Source organism: Cavia porcellus, unplaced genomic scaffold (genome assembly GCF_034190915.1).
Source record: "Cavia porcellus strain 051 isolate PalLab524CR breed Dunkin Hartley unplaced genomic scaffold, mCavPor4.1 scaffold_3, whole genome shotgun sequence".
Taxonomy (NCBI): Eukaryota; Metazoa; Chordata; class Mammalia; order Rodentia; family Caviidae; genus Cavia; species Cavia porcellus.
The window spans coordinates 76,590,637-76,611,289 of NW_026947486.1; the positions used below are offsets into that span (position 1 = coordinate 76,590,637).

The 20,653-nt window shown below is 34.3% G+C and overlaps 1 protein-coding gene across 4 annotated transcripts in view; it reads left to right on the plus strand.

Moving 5' to 3' along the window:
- The window catches only part of Pls3 (plastin 3), a 92,900-nt gene that overhangs the window by 22,356 nt on the left and 49,891 nt on the right, over positions 1-20,653 (plus strand). The window contains exon 1 of one of the 4 annotated variants that reach the window (XM_063246300.1): positions 19,334-19,472. The exons of 2 other annotated variants lie outside the window; for them this stretch is intronic. The gene's annotated coding sequence lies outside the window, so the exon portion shown is untranslated. Of the gene's footprint in view, positions 1-19,333; positions 19,473-20,653 lie in introns of those variants that run through there. One more of the 4 variants, XM_063246301.1, reaches the window with a different exon arrangement.

Genomic DNA, 20,653 nt, shown 5'->3' on the forward strand with positions numbered 1-20,653 from the left:
GGTCGGGTCTTGCCAGCTATTCCCTATCTAATGGAAATGCATTAGTAATACAGTACCTGTACAGTGGTGAAATGTTTTTTCTAGGTCATGTCATGAATCTAGAATACTTACATACTAACAAAATTTAAGTAATATCACTGACTTTAAAGTGTTTCCTATATCATCATGCATTCAGAAGACTTTGAAAATCCAAAATATTGAGTGTACATTATAGGATTTGTCACTCCTGTGATTTCCTCTTAATTTGATTTTCCATGGTGATGGAGTTAACCTTTCCTCTCTGTATTACTCTTCACCAAGAAAAAATTCCTATTTCATTCAGTTATTCCTTCTTTTATTCACAAGGTTACTGAGCATCTTACATATGTCTAGCATCATTCTAATCATTGGTGATTACAACTGTAAATTTAACAAATGAAAACACTTATGAAACTGAAATTCTATTGCAGACATGTGAAAAACTCAGTGATGTAATATATTAACTCCTAATATATCATAGAGAAAATTAAAGCAGGATTAAAGATATAGGAAGTGTGGAGAATAGTATTGCCATTTTGAATCCTGTGGTCACAGAAGGGTTCACTGAGAAATATTTCAGGCAAGACACAGAGAGATCAAGGAGTGACTCACATGATTATGTGGGAAAAAAAGTCATTTGAACAAGTAAAAACTATTTCTAATAACAGATACGTAAATCAGCATGCATTGATGGATTTTAGCCCTGAAATTCTTTTTTCTTGGCTCTTTTTCATTTTGGCATTGAACAGAAAAAAATATTTTACACAGATCAAATTCTCTAATGGAGTCATAAATCAACTACATGTGCTAAGAATATTATGTAGGCAGGGCTAATAATGTTTTGGAAAAGTTAGTATGGAGCAACGTTTAAACTGAGTTGTGGGGTTAATACAAGTATATTTCCCTGTTAATTTAATTATACTATATCCTGTATACTCTATTGTGAATTAGATTTTTATGAAACTGTTAATTCTGAAATAATTGAGGGTTCACATACAATTGTAAAAAACTGTACAGAGAGATTCTGTATACACTTAGCCAGTTTCCCTCAAAGGTATCCTCTTGTCAAAATACAGTAATGTATCAAAACCAGGATACTGGGCTGGAGGTTTAGCTCAGCGGCATAAGCGCCTACCTTGCAAGCAGGCAGTCACGAGTTCGATCCCCAGTACCTATAAAAAGGAAAAAGACAAAAAAGAAAAAAAAAAAAAAAAAAAACAGGAAACTGACATCCACACAGTTAAGATGCAGAACATCGCATCGCCACTAAACCTATCCCTTTTATTCTGTCCATTTAGAACCTGAAAACACGTCTCCTTTCCTTGCCTCCATTCTACTAATCTGCTCTCAATTTCTTATTTTGTTATTGTTTGTTTTTTTTGAATCAGGCTCTCACTATGAAGTTCATACTGGTCTTGAACTCACTATGTAGCCCATGCTGGCCATGAAAGTCCTGGTAATGATCTTGCCTCAGCTGAGATTACAGGAATGTGACAACAGGGCTAGCCTATTCTAAGTTTATATAATTTTGTCATTTCTATTATATTATATAATATAACTTTTGGAGATTGCCTTTTTCGCTCAGCACAGTTCTTTGTAGATTCATCCAATTTTTTTATCAATACTTCACTGTTCATTGCTTAAAAGTATTCCATGGTGTGAAATGTACCACAATTTATTTTGCCATTCACCCATTAAAGGACATATGAGTCATTTTAGTTTTTGTGGTACTGGAGATTCAATCTAGCACCTTGTATATGCAAAGCACACACTCTACCCCCAAGCTATGAGGTATGATTGAAAAATACAAGGAATGTATAAATTTTAAAATTATTACAGTGAAGGACATATTGTCATTAATCCCTCACAAAAGTACTTTTCCTTGCTTGGGACATACTTATCCCATTATTCTTGCCACTTTCCCAAGCAGTTCTGGGAGTACTCTTTCATGAATATCTTTACTGTCATCGCTGCCTCAGTGTTCTGAGCAGAATCCCTTCGTGGTTATTTTGACCATGAGGAAGAACCATAAGTTGCATGGTGCCAGATCCCTGAATAGGAAAGATGAGGACCACACCATAATGTTTTCATAAACTGATCTTTCATTGGATGGCAGTCAGCAGCAGCATTCACTGTGTATTTTGGACATAGCAGTGTATTCTCAGTCCATTTCCAGACTTTTAACTGTCACAAATAAAATTACTAGAAACATTTTGAGCAGGCATTTTTGTGAATGTAAGTTTTCATTGCTTTGGGATTAATGCTCAATGAGTATAATTACTGGATTTTATTGGAGTTGCACATTACTTATTTCAAAAGAAACTGCCTAAATGTTATCATGTGGCAGCTGTATGATTATGTGCTTCTACCAGTAACCCATGAGTGATCCAGATTCTTCAAATCTTTGCCAGCCTTTGGTGGTGGTGTTATTTAGTCATTCCAATGAGTGTATAAAGATATTTCATTGAGCTTCAGTTTTCATTTCCCTAATGTCTAGTAATACTAACCATCTTTTCATTTTCTTATTTCCCACCTGGATATCCTCTTTAGTGAAACATATTTTCATGTATTTTGCCTATTTTACAGTTGGATCTTTATGTTAAATTTTAAGAGATATTTATACATTCTCAATACCAGTCATTTGTCAGACATGTGGCATACAAATATTTTGTATTAGTTATTTTGCAGGACAAAAGTATTTCAATGAGGCTTAATTTATCAATATTTCCTTTTATGTATTTTCTTTTGGGGGGTCACTTCTAAAGACTCATCATGAAATCTGATTCCTGAAGAATTTTCTTTCTTAAAATTTTGTGGTACTAATTTTACATTTAGGCTTTTGATCCATTTTGAGTTCATTTTTGCATATGATGTAAAGGTTCAGTTCAAGATTCTTTTTATTTGTTATAAGAATCCCAAACTTATTGTTCTGCCTAAGGAAAATATGCTTTACCCTTTCTGTTGTCTCAAACAAGTTCATTTTCAAAAGTAACAAAATGGAATGTAATATTATTAAAGGACTAGAATTTAGGATATTGGAGTTTGGACTATGTTTGCTATCCACGAACAGTAAATCAACAGTTTTTATGTGAAAACACTTGTGTAGTCTCATGTTTTGATTACTGATTCTGCAAAATAAAATCTTTAAAGTTACAAAACCATCTGGTAAAGTTCTTAACTTTAAAAAAAACTTGGACAGTGTACTGTCAGGTTATAAAAAAGAGCAAAGGGAGGATGTCAGCCTGATTATTGCTTAGTTAGAACAAAACAGAAAATGCCACATTGTTGATTTTGGGTGAAGAAACATGAAATGACATGGTGCCCTCATTCCTATCTTGCTTTCTCAAGATAAAGCTTTTCTATACTTTTTGCTTAGTGATTCAGGGTGGGAGACACAAAAGAAAACCTTCTGGTTCTTTTTCCCATCTTGTTTATATTCTACATTGGCTTTTATTGCTTTAATAAAACATACAACTATTGGCCTATAACATTGTGAATATGGAATTAAGTGGAAGGACTTAGCAGGAATAAGAAAAGCACAATCCAGATGTACTTCCATAAACAGAGTCAGCAGAAATCCTTTTCTACAATGATAAATTCCCTAAGTTACAACACATGACTAGTAATATTACCTATCATTGATTTGTTTCTTGCCTGCTTACTACTAACTCTGTTTAGGTGATGGCTACAGCTACAGAAAAGACTATTCTGTAATTAAAAAACAAATGCAATATAAAGAAACATATGAGTGGGAGGGCAACTCAATGATAGATTGCTTACCTTTATTCAGGGCCTTGGTTCAATCCCTAGTATCACAAAAGATGAGAAGGAAAAAAAAGAATATGATACAATGAGACTTTTCATAAACCAACATTCAAATTTATTTATTTATTCTTTATTTTTTAGACAGGGTCTTTCTTTGTGGCTTGGTTGGCCTCAAACTCACAATCCTCCTGCCTCAGCCTCCTGAGTGCTAGAGTATTTGGATTACAAGTATGTGCCACCAAGTATGTGACTCTTTTTTCTTCATATGTAATGTATTTGCTCTTTTATGTTGATATTTTTTTTTTCTGAAACCAGAGCTTCTACACACTGAACCACATCTCCAACCCTTCAACTTGGTCTTTGGAAGCTCATTCTCAGAAGCAGTGAACTCACAAAGCCAGTGAGTCTAGAAAGTCTCTCTGCTAGTGGCTTTAGCCAATTTCTGAGGTAATAAGATGGTAGAGAAATGATATGATGTTGGTTACCCTTTTTGCTAATGATAATGATTTTTTAGCAAGTGAAGATCATGAAAGCCTTTTGACTTATAGCAAAATTCATTATAATGAGGTCTTTTGGCTGTACCAAGTAACAGATTGCCAAATAAAATACCAAACAAGCAAAACTGGCCAGTTACAATTCAGTCGTCAGTAATTTGAGCCAGCATAGTGTTATGTTTATTGTTTCTATCCTGTTCCCAAAGAACTACAATAAAGTATCTCATCAGAAATACCACAAAATGTGTAAGACGTCTCTCGTAATTTGAATAGTAAGGGCATATAGCAACGTTGAAACTATAGTATTTGTGCAGCCACTCCTAAGAATAAATCCACATTGTGTTCACAATTCTGTGTTTGGCCAAATTTAACAATGACTATTATGTGTAGAAAATAGCAGCCATTGTTGTCAGGCTAAACTCTCTGGAGATTTAAAAAAATAAATTAAGCTAACAAAACCTTAGTGGGAACATAAGCAAAACAAAATTAACCAGGGATGAGTGGTTAGAAACAACATGGGGGTAATGTTGAATTATACCTGGCAAAGCAGCCCTGAACTATATAGAAGGAAGAAATCTGGGTTCTGTTTACTTGTCTAGAAGAGTACAGTAATTCTAAAAGTGTATTCACAACACATTTTGGATCTCTCAGCTGAACATTCTTGTAAAAGAACCAAAAAAATTCAAGATAGATACTACAAAACAGGCTGTTGATGGCCGACGCCCAGCAAAATGAAATTTACTTATATTGTGTTTTGAAAATGCATATACGTGCTTTCAAGAAGTACACAAGAGAGGGCTGGGACAGTAGCTCAGTGGTAGAAGGCTTCCTTCACACATGCAAGATCCTGCATTCAATCCACAGTATCTGAGTGGGGAAAAAAGAATTACATGAGAGAATTAGACTAACATAGTAGTTGGTGGTCCTTGAAATGAATATTAACAATCTTCAGGATGTTTTGTTAGACACTGAGATAATAATTTTTCTCTGTGAACTTTTCTGTAGAATAGTAGCATATGTCAGGAAATATTTCACATGCAAATTATATCTAAAACACTTTAATGGATGCATTTAACACTTTGAAATAATAGCAACATCTGGTAACAAGTAGAAAGCAGCTTCTTAAAATCTATGGCTTCATGTTACCACTTCATCTGAATTAATCATTTAAAGGGGATTTTATTTATGTGTCTTTCGACGACCTGACAAGGTTAATCTTGGACTAGAGCAGGCTGGCAGGAAATGCTAAAGCGGCTTTTTCTTTTGAAGGTTTCTTGTGTTATTCCGGATGAAGTTTAAAAAAAAAAAAAAGTCATTTTAAAGTCTGGGAAGCTAAAGCAGCTTTTCCAAGATATTGACAGCTAAACAAGATTTTTCTTTTTGTGGATCGCAAGTCTGACTTGTTGAGTGCTCATTCACTAGATGCTAAATGAAACACATAAAAATCACTGCCCTCATAGACTGTAATATATATGAAAGCTACAGAGCATTTTAAAATCATTTCATGCTGTCACTCAACTTTTAAAGACCATTATGCAGCAAGTTTTCAGACCTTTTGCACATGTTATCTCAGGTTTGAAAAATTGAAGGGCAATAAACTAGAAGCTAATCACTAAAGTAAATATTTTTGGATTCTGACTGTTACATTTCACTTAAACTGCTTGCATAATTGAGGAATGTTAGTAGTTTAACTTGTAGACTTACTATTTTCGTGTGCTTACTTTGAGGGAGTGTGAAATGATATGGTGGCTTCATATTTAATTGAAAGTCATGACATTTGTAAGTGAATCTGTCATTTAATGAACTACAAAGCACTTAAATGTTTCAAATGCTCACTAGGAGGAATGAGCATATTGCTCAGCTATTTTTGCCTATGTGAGTAGTATAAGAGCTGACTCAAAGGACATGACATGATGGTTCCTGTCCTGAAGTGAAATGAGATGACGGTTATGGTGGAAATGATGTGGCCAGGCCCATATTTGTTCACATCTCTTGCTCATTTCCTTTTATAGAGGAAAACCAAGGAGAGTCTTATTTCTTTATTTTTAAGTTTCCTTTCTGTATTTTCTTTTTCATGCCATATTTCTTTCCCTTTTTCTTAAAATTCCATTATAATTTGCAAATCACTGCTTTGTAATAGCATAAGTGCCCCTAACAATGCTCACAGTAGAGGTATCATGCCCATTTTCAGGAAGATTTATTACTATTATCAAATGTCAATAATATTAGACTCCATGGACACAGCTACTCTGTGCTGCTTGAGAGTCTTAAAGATGACATCTTTCATAAATACTGATGTCTAATATAGTGCCTATTACAGGGTGGATGATAAACAGTATTTATCTGTTGAATGAATATAAGCCAGAAATTTTAGTTTTTGTTTCCAAAATACTTCGTATTTTTATGTAGAAACTTTTTAAAATTTAATTTTATGGACATGTTCATATACAAAATAAAATATTGTAGTGAACCCCCAATTTTAATAGTCATTGATGTTTGGTTTTTTTCAATTTTATTTGCTTATTTATTTTTTTAGTGGTAGGGATGGAACCATGGCCTCATACATGTTATGCAAGTGCTCTACCACTCAGCTACATCTCAGTCCTTGATGTTCTTATCTCATTTTTTATTCTTTTTCTTTTTTTCTAAAATTGCTTTAGAATAATTCATATACTGTTTTAACTGTAAATATTATAGTATTCTTGGTTTTTAATATTTTTAAGATAATTTTTGTGCTGTACATGGGATTTCACTTTCAAACATTTCTATGCTACTTTATGCCAGAGAAGGAAATTCGTACTGCTCATCAGAAGAAAAATGGACATGTGCTGCATATGAAATTGGTGTTACTTTGTAACATTTATATTTCGTTTCTTAGTCTTGTAAAAACTTATTAAATAAGTTTCTAAACTACACTACATATGGATACATACATGTTGGTCATGTCTTTTGGACATGAGTCCAATTCATGAAAATGTGCCCTGGACTAGATTAACTATAAATTGGCCCTCAGAATTGATACTGATCAATAATAATTGATGGTTTCATTTTTTATAGTTTAATAGCATAGAACTCAGATTAAAACCTAGACATGTAACTTTGGTATTTTATTCTTTTTTTTTGTACTGGGGATCAAACTCATGACCTCATGCTTGCCAGACAGGCACTCACACCACTGAGCTAAATCCTTTGCCCCAATAATTTTATTCTTGATTTGAAAATTCTTGTTGAAATTTACACACCTTATGTTTTTGTGTTTACAATTCGATGGCTCTATGATAAATATCATCGATAAAGCACCAGTTCTCAAAAGTGTGATGCATGAGCTCTGGGGAGTCAGAATGCCCATTTGGGAATACTAAGATGTTAGTTGCTTTTTTGCTATGTTGACATTTGCACCAATAGTACAAAAACTGCCAGAGTGTTCATGAAAATCAAGGTGAGGACAGCATGCTGTATTAACAGTGGTTTTATTTCTTAACCCCTTATCCTCACTATTAACAGATGAAACCTACAATGTGTATTTCACTTATGAATATACTTGATGACACAGGAAAAAATAAGTTTATTAAGTTCCAACTCTCAGGGATGCATCTTTTTAAAGCTCTGTATGAGGAGGTGGAATAGACCTATACAGCTTATGGATTTAAACAGCTGTCTTAAGGAAAAGTACTGCACAGTTGATTGAGTTGTAGGCTAAAATAGCTGCCTTTTCAAAATCAAAACCCATTTTTCTTGAAATATTAAATTAATTATTTACTTGAAATATTTTACCAAAAGTGAATCAAGTATGTCTCACTAAAAGAAAGCAACTAATAGTATTTGGTCCTAAAGATAAAATTAGAACTTTAAGGGTCTCGGGGTATAGTTCAGGTATTGAGCATGAGCTAACTGCTCTAGGCTGTGATTTCCATACCCAGGAACATGGGTAGAGACAGGAATCGAAAGTTTGTTTGATCACTATGAACTAATTTTGGTACTTGGATATCTGCCTTACTCTGTCTGTCTGTCTCTATCAGTTTGTCTCTCTCTGTCTCTGTCTCACTCTTCCTCTGTCTTTCTTTCTCTCGCTCTCCCTCTGTCCCTCTGTCTCTCTCTCTTTCTTTCTCTCTCCCCCTCTGTCTGTTTCTGTCTCTCCCCCACAGAGATGGACCCAGGACCTCACACCTGCTAATAAGGTGCTCCATATAAAGCTATGTCCTCAGCCCCATCAGTATTTAGATTTTTCCAATGACGTCCAGAAAAACAATGAATGTCATTTGTTAGATGTTGTATGAGAAGTGTGTTGAACATTTGCATAATTTATTGAAGCAGTAGTTTTCCGAGTGACCAATTCATAATATAACAAAAACAAGAACAAGCCAAAGGCCCATTCAAATTGCAACATAAGCTGGGTATGGTAGTACAGAGCTGTTATCCTAGAGATTGGGAGACTGAGGCAGGAGAATCACACTATGAGTTTGAGGCAAACTTGAGCTCGTAGTGAGTTCAAGGCCAACCTGAACTACTTAGTGAGACTTTGTCGCAAAAAAAAAAAACAAACATAGATCAAAGAATTTTAAAGTAACAATATGAAAAAGAGATTGAAACGTATCATATTCCACATTGTAACCAAATTTTTAAAAAACTATGTCTTCTCAAGTTTAGTAATAATATTACTTGAAAACTTTTATAAGCCCATATCTTGTACACTGTGATTAATTTGAAGATAACAATAGTCAATATATTAACTATTATTGTTCCCTTATTATTTTGTAATGAAATTTTGCTTTACTTCTTTTCCATAAAAATAAAAAAACCTACCTCTTCTAAAGTTCTGGTGTAGTAATAGTAGTAGTAAAGAAAAATACCTTTAGTTATCTGGAAAAGCTTTTAAAATATTTCTTCCATTTAAAATTGTATATCTGTGGGAGGCCAGGTTTTCTTCATGTATCCCAGGCTGACTACACATTGCAACAGACTGGATGCAAGAACAGATAGGAAAATCCAACTGTCTGTATTAAGTTAAATAATGTAAACAATATGCAACAGATGTCAAACTAAGTGCAACTGTGTAAACAATGCTCCTTTGCTCACTAAATTTCTTCTTTCTTTTCTTTTCCACTTTTGTGGAACTGAGGATTCAACATTAGACTTAGTGTCTGTTAAGCCAAGTGTTCTACCACTAAGCTAAATCCCAAGCTTAGTGGAATTTTTTTTTACAATTTTTAAATTTTCTTAAATTTTTATTTTGATGCCTGGCATGGTGATGCAAGCCTATAAACCCACTTACTCAGGAGACTGAGATGGGAGGATTACATAACTAGACCCTGTCTCAAATACGAAGAGAAATAAAAATTTAGAAAGGATAAAATGTTCATCGTAGTCAGGGTCTCACCAAGTTTTCCCAGTTTGGCCTCAAAGTTTCAATTCTTCTGCCTCAGTGTCCTCAGTTTGCTGGGATTACAGGTGTGTACCACCATGCCCACCTTAAATTTGTTTTTGAAAACAATTATTTTTCATTAAAAATGTTATTTATGCTAACACGTAATGAGCTTACAGTGATTTTTAAATAAATAACAAAGTCTTGTATATTGTGGATTTTTACAATTTTTTTGTTTTCGTTTTTTTCTTTTTTTATGCTTATTGTTTTTTGTTTTGGTGGCGTTTTTTTGCATCAAACTCAGGGCTTCCACTTCCCAGACAGGTGGTTGTGCTGCTGAGCTACCCAGTTGCAATTTCTAATAAGATACACTGATAGAGCTAATTTATGTATCAGAAAGTTTTTTGGAGTCTTCAAATTCTGATGCCAAAAGGCTTAGGAGCTGCTAAATTATTTAGGTTTCCTATTATTTCCCTCTCCACCTCTCCTCCTTTCGGTTCCCTTATCCCTTTCTTTTTTTTTTTTTAATAAGAGACCCTCCAGATAGAAAGATGTAGAGCATGTGTGTTGTTTCTTTGTATATTTTCATTAGCTTTCAGAAAAATATACATGTCTTTTGAATTACTCCCTGCACCAAGTATACTTCGGTTAAAGACTTTTGGAGAACACATATTAAAAATTGTCATAAATTTATTTCACTTTTTTCTTTTTAATGCATTAGGTTAAATTATATACTTTAATGTAAATTCAGAATCTCCTTTAAAATTCCAATTACTTTGTTATACAAACAAAGCCAATAGATACATACGGTCAGAAAGACATCACTTGAAATATTGAAATGAAGACTTTTTCAGTATGTATTTTTCCTTAACGCAAAAAAACAAAATTACAGGGGTTATAGCTCAGTGACAAAGTACTTATGCAGCAAGTGCAAGGCCTTGAGTTTTGTCCAAAAAGTTACAGAAACCAGATCTACTTGATTATTAAAATTGATACATCTGTGCAATAAAGAGTTTGTATGTCTGACACTGCTTCCAGTAGAAATTTTCTAAACTCTCAAATATGGTTCAAAATTACAGTAGCTATTTCCTGCAAGCTTATTTGGTACCTGTTTTATATTAGATTTTATGCTTCACTCACTGTGGTGTTAGCTCTTTGCTTTTTGTATAATTCTTGTTTTTGTCTACTTGCGACACAGTAGAATCCAAAGCTTCCTACATGCCAAACACACTCTGTACCACTGAGCTACACACTAACCCAAGCCATGGCTTTGTTTTTAACTAAAAAACATAGGAAAAATCCTAACACATGAAAGGAAAATAGTGTTCATGAGGTGTGTCATTTAGCACAGAAGAGGAGCCCTTCAGTGTACATGCCACAAAGGGAAAGAGTATGCCTAGTGCTGGGTGTGGTGGAAAGTGTGATATTTGGATGAAAGTTGAGAGACCTTAAAACTACTTTGTCTAGATCTAATGTTCTAACTGCTTATTACAATGATGTGTCTATGAAACTCTCATGTGCTTTTTGGGTGAACCCTTTTCATTTCCACCTAGAAAGGTGTGTATGTCCACAGGGGTGCATGTGTGAGTTTATTGTATTGTTTGTAACATCCAAGAGATAGACAGCTTGATTTGCACTGGCTTTCCTTAGCATAAATTCATTATGATGACTTTGGAAAGCAATGTAAAAGTTGTTTTTCTTCTCTAGACTCCTTGTAAAAATGTAAAGCTTATTATACAACCTTTCCCATCATCTTCTATTCCAAAGGCAATTTTCATAACCCATAGTAAAAACATATTCTGTTCACACAGTCACACTCACGCAAATATGCAAACACAGACACCCTTTCCCTTCTCCCCACACACCGCTACACACATCAGATAGTGAGTAACATAGAAGTAGTTTATAAATGAAACCCAAAATGTGTAATAGTCATGGTACAAAAGAGAGGAAAAGAAAGTGCTCCAAACTATATAACTGCATGTATATTTAAGTGTATAAGATAGAAAATGATATCACAGAGTTTTATTGGATCAATGAACAGAACTGTTTGCAGTATCATTGATGGAATGTCCACTTTACAAGCTTTAATTTTGTGACTTGAACAATTATTTCTAAGATGACAATATGTAATCCATTAACTAGTGATTTCCTACTGTTCATTTTTTTTCTGTAAATCTGCATAACTTGTACCCTTTCCCTTTTTTTTTTCTTTTCTCCTTAAATAAAATTTAAAAAAAAATAAAAAAAAAGCAACTGACAAAAATTGGTTGTACTCTGATGTGCTAGTTCTATTATTTAGGAAATGCTCTACCTAGCATTTGCTAAAAAGATTTCTTGTCAGTGCTGGGGATCAAACCCAGAGACTTGCCCATGCTAGGAAAGTGTTCTATGTCTGATGTGTAATACTCTTAGCCAAAAGAGGTGCATTTTTAAAGGGAATATCCATTCCAAGAACTTTGACTAAATGTTTTATAATTAAAATCAATTCTGTAATGTTATGCACTTGATGATGACAGATTTTACTGTGACCTAAGATTAGCGTTTCAGTTGGGAAAGCTGAAAAGCATACACATTCCAGGTGATCAAGAAAGAGAAAGCCAAAGGAAGAATTTTAAATAGAGAACTAGACAACAGCAGCACAATATAACCTTTTTTGGAACCTGGAATCAAGATACCTAGAAAACAATAATTTGGTGATGAGAAAAAATGAAGTAGATGTTCATGGCTTGGGGGGGAGTGAAAGGAAAACTAGAAACTACAGAGAAGATGGAAAAACAGAGCTCTGTGCAGAGAAAATAAGGGAACAATGTGGAGGAGTAATCATAGTTCCTGGGGAGAGGAACCTGTCTCCTCTAAGAGGAATCCACTGAGGGTCAGCAGCTCCAGGAAGAAACAGCAGTTATAGCCTCAAGAAAAGCTCACAGCTATTGTAAACTGAAAAATAGCATGGGATTTTACTTTCAAAGTGAGTCTTTCCACTAGACTGGCTACAGATGGAGGAGAAATCCAGTGCAGTGCCTGCCATATTTGAGGATGTTTAATCAGGAGTTTGGGAAAGATTAATGGCTTACACCTGAGCCACAGAGCAACTGTACCACAGGTTTCCTTTTAGTTTTTAAAAGGATTCTTTAGCTCACATTTCTATCCTCATCTTCTGCTCCTTTATTTTTCAAATTTTACTTCTTTCATTGTCTTGTTCCTAACCCCTTTGCATTTACTATGATAACCATTAAGATTTAATAATTTTTAGATATTTAATTAGCCTTATACTATTCCTACTGAATTATTTTCTATTGTTAGTGGTGGTATGTTGTTGTATTTAGTAGATATTTACTCTGTGTCAATATTCAGTTTGTTTTTGTGCATCTACTAGAGATTTAGAGCTCTTTTCTACAATTAAGAGTGATATATTATTAGCTCATATACTATGTCAATATCCACTTTGTCTTTAACAGTATGATCGTTGCTGATTTTGTTGTATCACCATGTTGACACAGTTCTTGCTATTAATTGGATTTTCTGTGCGCCAATATCTGGATTGCCTTTATGTCTGTGTTGCAATCCATTCCTATAGAAATTGAGTGCTTTGCCAATTAAACAGAACCCTTCCCTCCCAAACTAATGGAAGAAATTAGACCTTGGGGCAGAGGCAGAAGCCAGTAATTAACCATGCCCAGAGTACATTGTTGAAAAACAGGCACTGACTACAGATATTTCTATAATAGCCTCAAAAATATTTCCACTATAATTGATCCACAAAACCTGAGTACATTAAATACAATACAATACAATACAATTTAAACATGAGAAGACATGGCAACAAAATGCCTCCAACAACTTGCAACTACCCTATAGCTGATCCATAGGGGAACTATAGAGGACTCAAAAGCCAAACAGCTGAATTATTCAAATAGTAGAAGATGTGATAGTATAAACAGCTATTTTAAAGAAAAGAAGACATCAGAATAGCCAGAGCTGATTTAGTATCATCTTACTCTGAAGTCCTACTATGCTTTTGTTTTTCTGTTGCCTTTGGTTCTGTCTTGTTATATCTTATTGGATATTATTATGTGTGATAGTATAAACAAATTTTCTATGGAAAATGAAATAACATAGGAGCCATTGTTTGTTCTCTGCTATTTGGTTCTGAAAGCCCCGTAATGCTTTCATTCTCTTGAATGGCTTAATACTGTTTTGTTATGCTTGATACTATCATATATGAAGCTATGCTCAACTATTTCAAAGAAAGAGACATTATGGTAGTTACTGTTAATTATGGGTTGTCTTGTGGTAAAATGCTGTGTTACTTGCTTTGTTCTGATCTGATCTGCTTTGTTATGTCCTCTCGTCTTAATCTCTTTAAAAGAAAAAAATGATAGAAGAGGAGATCAAAAAATGTAAATGACATTGTCATAGTTATTTTTCTCATTTCTGAGATAAAATACCTGACACTCAAAACTAAGGGAGAAAGGTTTATTTAGCTCACAGTTTGTAGAGGTTTCAGTCTGATGGCTTCACAGCAGTGGCATGTGGCAAAAAGGCAACCATTCATGGCAGAGAAAGACAGCAAAAGCAATCAGAGAGAGAGAGAGAGAGAGAGAGAGAGAGAGAGAGAGAGAGAGACTCAGACTCTTTCTGTGCCTTACATTGTATGCAAGCTATAGAGACTACCCACCCTGAGGCAAGTGTAGCACTCATACCCTTAATCTCAGCATTGCTCTAAGAATCAGTCACACACTTTAGATTCAGCCACCTCTGAAAAGTCTGCCCCCCATGTATGCAGGAGGTTTTGGGAGGACATCTAGACACAAAACGTAACAAAAGTGCTTCATGAATTCAAAGAAGATACAAATAAACAGACACTGGACTAAATGAACAAAACAATTGATAAGTTTATAGAAGAAACTAATACAAAGCTAGTTGACCCTAACAAAAATGATATGAATCATGAATGACCAATTTAGCAAATAAGTGGAAATAATGTTACTAATAATATTAACTAGCAGGTAGTAATAGAGTCCACAAAGAAACTATTGAAAGTATGGGCAAGAGAAGTGACTAATGTGAGCACAAGAATGTCTGAATTAGAAGACAGAGCTGATGCCAGGGGCTACATATTAAGAGATACACAGAAGCAAGAACAATAAACCATATGATAATCACAACAAATGCAGAAAAAGCCTTAGACAAAATCCAACATTCATTCATAATAAAAAAAATTAGTGAGTATTTAGCTCAGCAGCGTAAGCACATGCCTGGCAAGTGCAGGGTCATGAGTTTGATCTCCAGTACAAAAAAGAAAAGAAAAAGACAAAGACGAAGACAAAGAAGATGTAAAGAAAATAGGTATAAAAGGAACTTATTTCAATCTCATAAAAGCCACTTAAGACAGATATCCTAACAACAGCATACTAAATGGGTAAAAACTTTCTCCCTGAAATCAGGAACAAGACAAGGATGTCCACTATCATTATTCCTATTCAATATAGTACACAAAACAATCAAGTAAGACAAAGCAATAAAAGGGATACATAAGAGAAAAAACTAAAATTATTATTTGCAGATGACAGACATGGTCCTCTACATAAAGGACCCGAAAATTCCACCATAAATTTCTGGAGTTAATAACTGAATTCAGCAACTAGCAGGATACAAAATCAATACACACACAATCAATCAATCAATAGTGTTCCTATACAACAATAATGAACTCACTGAAAAAGAAACTAACAATTCCATTCACAATAGCATCAAGAAAAATTCATACTTAGGAATTAAGCTAACCAAGGAACTGAAAGATCTCTATGATGTAAACTACAATATTCTGAACAAAAGGAGATTAAAGAGAGGACATCAAAAAATGGAAACATTGTTCCTGGATGATAGGAACAACCAATGTAATAAAAATGTACATCCTTCCAAAACTAATATATAGATTTAATGCACTCACAATCAATGTACCAACAGAGAAAACAATCCTAAGTCTAATATACAGCCAAAAGAGATCTAGAATAGCAAAAGCAGTACTGGACAACAAGAGCAAAGCAGGAGACATCATAATCCTGGACTTCAAGTTATGTTACAAAGCTACAGTGATTTAAAAAAAAACACACAAGCAGACATGTGGATCAATAGAGCCGAATACAAGATGTAGAAACAACCTCAGGCACATTCAGCTATCTGATCTTTGACAAAGGTGTGAAAAACATGCCCTGGAGGAAAAATAATCTATTTAACAAGTGGTTCTGCAGAAACTGGCCATCCACAAGCAAAAGGTTGATTCTAGACACATATCTCTCATGTAGTAAACTAAAATCAGACGAAACACTTAATATTCTGGAAGGTAAAATAGATAAAACTCTTAAAGACAGACATAAAGTAAGGCCTTTCTGGAAAGAACCCCAACTTCACAACAAATTACATCAAGAATCAATAAACATGATCGTATAAAACTTAAAATCTTCTCTACCACAAAGGAAACAACCAACAGAGTAAAGAGCAACCTATGGAATGGGAAAATTTTTGCTAACCATTCCTCAGACAAAGGACTACTATGTAGACTATGTAAAGAACTTTAAAAAAAAAGATTCCCCCAAAATGAAAACCCCAATCCAAAAATGAGCAACTTAAATGAATAAATACTTTTTAGGAAAAGAAATACAAATATCTAATAAATACATACATGAAAAATATGTTCAATGTCTGTGGCCATTACAGAAATGCAAATTAAAGTGACACAGATTCCATCTTATTCCAGAAAGAATCACTATCATCAAGAAATCAAATAATAACAAATGCTGGTAAGGCTGTGGGAAAAAAGGAAATCTTCTCAATTGCTGCTGAGAATGTAAACTAATACAACCACTACAGAAGTCAGTATAGAATTTCCTTTAAAAACTAAAAATAGAAATGCTATTGGACCCAGAGATCAGGAAGACATCTTCCTGAAAGTGTTAAAGATGTCATATTACAGTGACACAAGCATGTGCATGTTTGTGAACAGCACAATTCATAATAGCTAAACCTTGAAAGCAGCCCACATGCCCAACAACAGATAAATGGATGAAGAAAATGTTATATTTATACACAATGGAATGAATACTCGTCTACCATTATGAAGGTTCAACTTGAGGTATACTTGTAAGGATATAGATACATCTGGAGAACAAAAGGTTAAGTGAAATAAATCAGACATACAAGCTTAAATATAACAAGTTATCTCTTATGAGAAAGCCAGACTATAATTAAAGAGTAAAATAAAAGATAGATAATGGAAAATAAGGAGATAGTTCCTTTGCAAAAGGAAATTGTATCATGAAATGGAGAGAGCTGATTGCAAAGAATGAAAGAAAATTTAAGATCTTTTATGTATGTATGTGTACCAATTCCCCATGATATATGTAATCATGTATTCTAAACATACTAATAAAGAGGAAATCAGGAAACTTTTTTTTTTTCAGTTGTAGGACTTGAACCTAAGGCCTTTAAGGTGTTAGGCAAGTATTCTACCCCAGCCATTTTTTGTTTTGTTTTGGTTTGTTTTTGGGAATCAAACTCAGTACCTCACATTTGCTAGGCAAGTGCTGTGTCACTGAGCTGTATCCCCAGCCCTCTTTTTTTTAAGACATTGTCTCACTGAGGTACCCAAGCTAGCCTTAAACTTACATCTTCCTTTCTGAGCGTCTAGCACAACTGGAACTTACAGGTATGTGCCATCATGCTGTGGTTAGCAAGTAGTTTTGAAGTAGCCCTGCTATAATGATCTGTAAAACTTGTACCCAAAGTAGAATATTATATTTTTAAAATATTAATTTCTTCACTGATAATGCTATGAATCTGTAAAGGATTATTACATGGCACTGTGGGATAGAGCCATCTAAGTAGTTTGAGGCATAAGGTATGGTTGAAAAAAAGATTGGACTGAGAAAAAACAGCCAACATTTCTGGTCTACACTGATACTGCCTTCTTTTATCTGGTGCAGTCACCTGTGTTCCAGTTTTTGCTGTCAGTAAAATGTATGATAATGAATACACATATATTCTTCCATCCAATTAGCTTGATAATTTCTGAATCCTGCCTGTATTACTTGACAGCCGCAGGCAGAGTGATATACTTGTTGGAGAAATTGAGAAAGTTGAAGAGGCTTCATTCACGTAGTGAGTCAGCCACAAAGATAGATTTTTTTAAAAAAAGTCTTGTGCCTTCTTATGCTCTGAGCCTTCTGTTCAGGATTGCATCAGCTTTTGAGATTCCATGCAGTTTTATGATTGGTGCAAAACCTAAAACACTTCAGTTAAGGCAACAAAACATAATCTAGTGTCTGCTAGCTTTGGTTAGTGATGAGGACAGAACACTGCCTCACCCTGAGGACTGGCCAATGAGGATGGCTTTTCAAAGCGAATGCACTGCGATTTGCTTGTGTTGCCTCTGAAAACTGTCTTTTCATGAAGCAGATGGTAATATGCATATTTAGTCCCATACAAATGATAATAATGTCTACCACTTACTGAGCACCTTGCTAGACGCAAATACTCATATGTACTTACAGCTTTCCATTAAAATGTCCTATCAGCTTCCTAAAATTATTTGTAATTAACTGCATTGTTATAGATTTGAACCTGGGCTCCAAAGAAGCTAAATAATTTGTTGAAGATTACACAGACTTGAAATCTGTCAAAGTCGCAAGACCCTGATGTTTCTATTGTATCCCAGTCCCTGTCAGATTTATTAGCTTATCCTCTGTCCTTATAGACAGAATGTCCAGGGCCTATACCTATTGATTTTCCTTTTGCTCCCATGGAGAACACTCACAACCAATTGCTAAATTTAAAATCCAGTGATTAGACTGCTAGAGCAGTTAAAAAGCAAATTTTAATGATCAGCAGAGCAGTTATCACATCTAGTGTTTACCATGCGCTAAGTTATGATCTAAATGTGTGGTATATATTGTTAAATCATTTAAGCCTCCCAACAATGTAGAAGGCACTATCTTTTGCCTAAAGTAGCTACTGCTGTCATCATTCTGCAATGCAAAAGAGTTTAAGCAGCTTGCCCTAGATACACACAACTACTAAATAGTAGAGCCAAGGTTTGAACCTCACCTAGCTCCAGAGTTCTTTACAATGCAGTGCTGCCTCAATTGTATTCAGTTCAGCAAACATTAGCTTAGCTTCTAGGTGCTATGCTGGTAGAAAATACAGTTCTTACAAGGAGGAGCTTACATTTTCAACAGAAGCCAAATTTATGTAATTGAAATAAAGGCTACAACCATAAAATATGGAGTGTAAATCTTGTATATGAATCGAAAATAATAATAAAGAATATAAGTGGTCTGAGACAAGTAATTTGCCTCTCTGAGTAATGTGCCTGACTGGATGAGTGGCACTGGAGAGAAGCTGTTCTATGTGTTCTAAAATAAGCAGGTTACTTGGCTACTGTTCAAACTCTAAATAGGTATAATGGTTGTAACTATTTGACCCGAACCAACTTTAAATTCCCTTGAGTTTGGGAATGGTTTTCGTATGGTTTTTAAATGTTACTAAAATGAGGAGTGGGGGAACGTATTCTCTCAATGTTGTGTTTAAATTAGAATTTATTAAACCTCTGGCAAAGGACCACAAGGTTGACAGGAAGGGATTCGTAAGTATTATATCATTCTTTTGTCAAGGGCGTTCTCTTTTGCTAGCAGGAAGTGTTGTGACTTGCTCTCTAAAGATGCAATTGTAAGAAGAATGTTGGGTTTCCAGATTGCCAGTTCTGGGTGTGGGAGAAGGTTGGTGCAGCGAAAAAGGAAAGAAACAAGAAACAGGTTTGCTCTCGTCGCGGAAGGGTAACTATTTTAAGGTTATTTTATTAGGCTCTAACTTCTAGGTTACTAAATATTTAAGAAAAAATTTATTTTTTAAAGCTTGAAATGCTTAATTATTTGTGTCAGCATTTGGAGTTACTTTCTCAATACTACTTGTTCAAGTAGAATCAAATTTAAGAGACATTTTTCAAGTTTAGAATCTAACCTAATCTGTGTATATTCTGGGATTTTTTTCCCTTTACTTTGGCAGTGTTCTAAGGACTTTATACTTTTAAAATTGGTTTTGAAGTCCTAATTATAGCTGTGTATTTGTCGTCAGGTGCCCAACAGTTTAAATGGTAGAAATTATCTATATTGGAGGAGAAGAGAAGGTGGATTTAAAAATGCTTTTGATCTTTGTTAAATGGTTTTTCCAATTCCGTGCAACAGAAATTGAGGTATCTGTCATGACAGAGCATACTATAATTAGATTAACATTCTCTGTTAGTAACTTATGTCAAACAGTTGTACTAATGCTCATAAACGAAACTCATTGGTGATGAAATTCAGGTGATATTACTGTCATATAGCAGTGTTTCCCAGTGTTCATAGATTCATCAGGATTTTCTGTCCTACAAAGGAGAAGATTATATGATATAGGACTTTCATTTCTCTAAGTTTCTAGCAAAGGGGAGTATGGTTAGTTATATAATAAATTCTGAGTTTGAACGAAGCATTTTTTGTCAGATTGGTTATATATAGTATAGCTGTATGATGTAAAGAGTAAAATATGAAATATAAGAATCTAGTTTTTCAATTAATAAGTGTAGTATTTGAGAGTTAATAAACAAGTATACAATATCACAGGAGGCACTTTCAGTGACAAAAAAATAGCTTGAAGTGGAAGCTGAAATTGTGTATCTAGTGATTTCTGTTGACAGACCATAATATTTCATGATATTTTTAATTGTATTTTTGTTTTGAGTTGAAGCATACTAATTATAACTAGTCTGATCTTGTATAAAAACTCATTCACACACACAAACACACACACCTGAAGGTTACCCTTAGCTTCACTTAAACATGTTAATTTTGAAAGGAAAGGAGACTGGAAATAACCCTCAGGTATGAAAGTTAATTTCATTAGCAGCAGATTTATTTTTCCATAATCTATTCAGATTTGTTTTGGAAAGTGCTAAAATTTTCATGGAAACTTTGGAAAG